We start from the raw sequence: 6,000 nt of genomic DNA, 5'->3' as shown, positions 1-6,000 counted from the left end.
TTAGCATCTATTTACTGTCCCAAGTTCAAATTGTGTATAAAAAGAAAACAAATTTTGATGCATGAAGCATTAACGCATTAATTATTGTACTAGTATTGTTTGTCCCTCTTTTTCAATGTTCAAAATTTTTTTTGTTTTTTTTGTTTGTTCAACCTGTTGACCTTATAAGCATTCCGTATGCTTTCCTAACACTTTTCGTTTAATTAGAGTAACACCATAAATGTTTATTTTAGTGAAGTATTTATTTTTTAGTTTACAGTAATTATTATAATCAATATTCATATTATTAACATAATAGAACAAGATGTTTGACTCTCAATCAATTTATGTATCCAAGTACATACATTTTCATATTATTATTATTAGTATTATTAGTATTATTATTATTCCCGACCGAAGCTGCCACCTTGACGCGGTGGTCGGGCTTGCCTATCGTGACGACCCAACCGAGCTATATTGGCTGGAACATATGTTCCTGCAGGTTCTACCATGTCAGGCAGGTCGATTGGAGAACGGTAAGATTAAAAGCAGCAACTCAAGGTCTGAGGGCGAAGTTGTACTGCAGACTGTACAGAGGTGTGACGGCAGTAAGATGCTTCCCTCGGACAACCAGCAACTGAAGCGATGCTGCCTTCCCACAAGGAGGGGTGGGGTTAGAAAAGGTCGACCCTAAAAATGTCACACCTCACCTTACCTCACGGACTTCAGTCTCCGGCGGTAAGGCCATTTGAAGAACGGAGCTAACGCATTAAAAACCTTCCACGAAAAGGCCGTGCGCGACCGGCCTCAAGCAGTTGTGCCTTGGGCTCTGCGGTCACGCTCCCAAGTCGTCAAGACCAACACTAATCCAATTTCCTTTCCAGTTTCCTCAAGAAATACCCTTCCACGGTGTGGGCAGCCGGGAAGTTATACCAGCCCTTATACCCGTAACAGCACACGAGACCAAGTTGGTCACATTTAAATCCTTCCTACACCTCCTAATACCTCTCTTATCTCCATGACCAACCCTCCTCACGTCTCTTTATCACCTCGCACCGCTTCTGTGCTAATGTGGTGTGGCAACTCGAACTGATGTACGTACGTACGAAGTTCTACGTTGTTACTGACTGACTGATTATTATTATTATTATTGTTACTATCACGATTATTATAATGATTTTTTTATTGATTCTTTTAATCCTATTTGATGTAACCTATGATTAATAATTCATACATAATCTTTCTTGATGAGTACTTTAGTATCTTTTTCTCACTTTTCTTTCTGTTCATATATATATATTAAACTTGTATGAATGTGGAAAACAATTATAATTATTCGTTATAGATTTATGGAATAACTTTTTGTATGTTTTACGCATAAAAAATATTTATGTAAATCATTATGTGAAAGATTTAGGGTAGACTAAACAAAAATTAATTTACTTTATTATTTATTTATTTATTTATTTATATTTATTTGAACACATAAATATTGGTACAAGAGGGCACCAAATAAATATGCGCCACACCATATTTGTGTGTGTGGGCTGTGATACTGACCGGGTGCCCAAACAGAAGCAGGTGGTTTTCTAAGGGGGCCACACCCCGAGCCTTGGACTTAAAAGTCTGATCCACAAGGCAGTGGAGCATCGTGAGGAGATGAAGTCCCATGGTAGCCGGTGACCAACGATTGATTCATACTCCATTTGTTCCCGCAGGATACTGGAGCCCATGTGCACCATTGGTTTGAGATCTGGTTCAAGAGCCGGACATTCGCTTTTCGTCCTCTCATTTTCGTAAACAACACCCCCGCCACAAGAGGGCAGTGAGTAGGACTTCCTGGCAGAGGCTGTATACGTGTGACCATGTGAGAGTATTCCTAGAGAGAGGGAGGGCCGACCCCACTCTCGGCCATACTAGGGCATTTGGGGGCATTCTCCATTCATGTTTTACAAACGAAAAGGTTAGATGTTTTTATCCTACTCACCAATTGAACTTAAAGATTCTTGTATTTATTGAATGGATAGTTGGTTTTAAGCAATAAATATTCTAATAGAATGGATTGATGACTACACTAAAATCAACTGATCTCATACTTATCAATTAATTAATTCCATTTTCTAGTTTGATATCAGACTTTTAATTCAAAACAATATTGAACATTTATACATTTCTTCAAAATCTAAATATAAAAAAAGTAAGAGCAAAGCATCTGGAAAATTATTCATTCTGTATATAAGTGTGTTGTGAAACATTGTTGAACTCGGTCAAATTCATTTCATCCCACTGAAGCATTGTGGTTAACATTATTATGAATTGAATGTAAACAATTGAAGTAAACTATTTATATGAATTAATTCTGATATAATCTACCAATATTTAACATTTGTCCTATTCACCAGAGTTTGTCAACTGTTTGTAGTTAAATTATATTATATTAAAAATGAGATGAGTAATTATGCAACTGTTTGTTAATAGCTGAGAAATATAGGCTTCTACTCGGGAAATATCGACAATCTTTGTATGAGCTAAGATGGATGATGGCTAGCCATGGAGTCTAGGACTCACGTTTCGTCTTATTTGGGACTCGTCGGTTGGATTCACCTGCATTCTAGAGTTGATGTTCACTCCAGGACACGAAACCAGTACCGTTCACTTCAAACTCCATCGCATTATCCATTTAGCTACTGAGTCCTGATAGCCACTTGCTTGTGCAATGGGGTTCACATATGACAATAAGAGACTGATCAATTCCAGTCCCAAACATCAATGAGAAGATACAAACAAACAATACCAAGTGGATTTAATATAGTTTTCAGAATTCTCATGAAAATCATTCAAATGAATTCAAATTTTTATAAGATATTTCGATTGAGTTTCAAAGGAATAATAGTGTTTTTCAGTATGGAAACAAACCGAAAATTTAAAACGATTTATAAATATCTATGACTGATAGTATGGTGTAGTATACGGAAGACAATTTTCATCGTAAAAAAGACGAACTCGTTGAATAACTAAAAAAGACGGTTATTTTATTCATAGAAATGTAGGATTTCATAACACTATCTGATTGTTATAGTTCAAATGCTGTAAACTTTCATCCTTAAATTCTGTGACTAGTTAGTAACCTATCACTTCATCGTTTGGTTCAGTTATTTTATGTCAAGACACAAATAGAATGGTTTCTTGGTCAAACATACTATTTAACTATTGATGAGGTGCTGTTTGGATTCATGGGGTGTCATGAAATCTAAGATTTGAATAAATTCATATTTTATTCGTTTATTTATTACTTATTCAAACACATAAATATTGGTATAATGGGGCACCAAATAAATATGCGCCACATAAATCATTCGATTTGTGCGAGAGCTGGGATATTTCCCGGGTGCCCAAACAGAAGCACATGGTTTTCTAAGAAGGTCACATCGCAAGCCTTTGACCTGAAGGCCTAGTCAACAAGACAGTAAAGCGACGTGAGGAGATGCAGTCCCATGGTAACCGGTGACCAACAATAGGTTCATACGCCTTTTTTACCTCAAGATCCTGAAGCCCATGTGCATCATTGGTTTGAAATCAGGGTTTTCCAACTCTTCTATGTGGATCCTCTATATCCACCAACCCGGTTAGAGCACCGTGCATTCACTTTTCGTCCTCTCAATTTCGTGAACAACACTTCCTCCACGAAAAGGCGGTGAGTAGGACTTCCCTAGCAGTGGCTTCGGAAGATCTACTATAAAAAGTGGACGGATTAAATGTAAATATCTAACAGTGATAGTTTAAGTTATTTGCATTTCACTATCAGAATAAATTAGAATTTAGTTTTATATATGACAGATAAAAAAATAGTTGTATTAACTGAACTCATCAAAAACCTTCACTATTGGAGATAAGCAGCAGATATTGACGGCTATGTAACATTTATAATAATCACAATTTGAATGAATGCTCAGTGAAAACTCTGTTTTAGTATTGCATAATTTGTGCTGAGAATTCCTTACAGTAATAAACTTTATAACACTGAATAAAAATGTTATTATTATTATGCCATCATTGTTATTCTGTTGGGAGTATTTTATTATAAGCTAACGATAATTATTTCATTAACCACAAACAATATTGAATGTTCAAAAATTAAGGAAAAATGTTTTTGTTTTAACTTGTGCCCTATTTATATTTAAAGTAATGATAAAACCAATTAGAAAACAGTGACTTATCGACCAAACTAATGATTCATAAACCTGTACGAGCTGTCTACAGTTATTATCGATTCTTCTTGTCTAGCCCCGTCTGTTAAATACAGAACAACAATCTCAGCCTCTGTGATATGAATCATACATTTCAAACATACTGGGTTTATATACAAAACAAACAGATCATATCGCACCACAAAATAGAAAATAACATTTATACAAGATGTAACCAAAAGTGGCTGTGAATGTGGTAGTCTGTAATACATAGACTGGACATAACTCAAGAGTGGTAAATCGCATAATAATAGTCTATGATAAGAGGAACGTGAATATACATAGTTTAGCTAATTAACCATTATACAAAAAATGTGTGTATCGTATCAGTCCTTAAATAGTTTCCAAAAGTTACCATTCATTATTCTCCTTGGGATATAACAGTTTTGAATAAAATGTTTAATTATGTAAAAGCGTATGTATAAAACACTTATCCTTGGTAAGTAAGTAAGTAAGACAAGTATACTAAAGACGTGAAAATTCTGAATTCATTTAATATCCCATGATATATATATATATATATATATATATAGTGCGTATATTAGCAAAGTTTGAACAAATTTTAATACTTCTTTCTAAATAATCTCCTACTTAAAAATGTTTATTTATTTGAGCCAATACCATTTCATACAACCAAACAAAGGATAGATCAAATAATGACAATAATAATCAGTATAAAAATTGACAATTAAATGTTTCACTGATTGAAATCATAAGTCAGTTGAAGCTAGACCACCATAGAAAACCTGGAAGCACTGGACGGCCGTTCCGTCCTCAGCAGTGCGCATCCACGATCCCGCACCACATAGTGGTCTAGCTTCAATTGACTCATGATTTTGATCAGTGAAATTTCTAAAATTTCCACAAAACACCTTCTGATAATAATCATCTGCTCACTAGTGACTGACTTCAGGAGATGATCCTGGAGTTCTAGTGAGAAGCCGTTACCAGTGGAGTTCAACCACGTATATTGTGAGATATCAACTCACTGAAGACAATTGTGGGTGTGTCGTTCAATTTCGTGGATTGGTTGAAATTAGACATTAACACCGTTGGATGCCGGCTCAGTGGTCTAGTTGGTTAAACGCTTGGCGCGAGACTGGTAGGTCCTGGATTCGAATCTCGCGGGGGAAGGGGCGGGATCATGGATGCGCACTGCTGAGGAGTCCCACAATAGGACGAAACGGCCGTCCAGTTAATGGTTCCCCCCTCCTCCCTCCAAAAAAACATTGTCGAATAATATCAAACTAACTATACTCAGTGTCAATATGAACATTTTTATTTGGCTTTTTTTATGATTCCAAGTAAATGATGTCGATCTAATTTCGATAATAATAATAATAGTAGTAGGATTAAATAAATGTTTCTTATAAGAATTAATTAAAAACAGATGAATAGAAGTGAGTAGAATAGTTTCCAAAATATTTCTTTGTATCATATAGACAGAATAAGAAAAAAAAGAACAATGTAAAAAAAAACAACCATCAGATACATAATACATGAAAATGTTGATAGGATAATTAAAAACAAACAAACAAACGAAGAAATGAAATGTTAGATGTTTATAGAAATAAATGAAATCTATCAACAACCTAGATGGATTATCATCATAATTCTTTACATATTCAAAGAAAAAAATACTACATACTGAACGAAATATCTCATGTAAATGTTATTTTAATCCTAAACAATGCTTGAATAGTTTTAGAATGTGTATATATATTCATATTGAATTATTGCCCCCAAATGCCCTGGTACGGCCGAGGGTGAGGAT

Source organism: Schistosoma haematobium, chromosome 1 (genome assembly GCF_000699445.3).
Source record: "Schistosoma haematobium chromosome 1, whole genome shotgun sequence".
NCBI classification, from domain to species: Eukaryota; Metazoa; Platyhelminthes; class Trematoda; order Strigeidida; family Schistosomatidae; genus Schistosoma; species Schistosoma haematobium.
Note: the sequence above shows the minus strand (reverse complement) of the source record.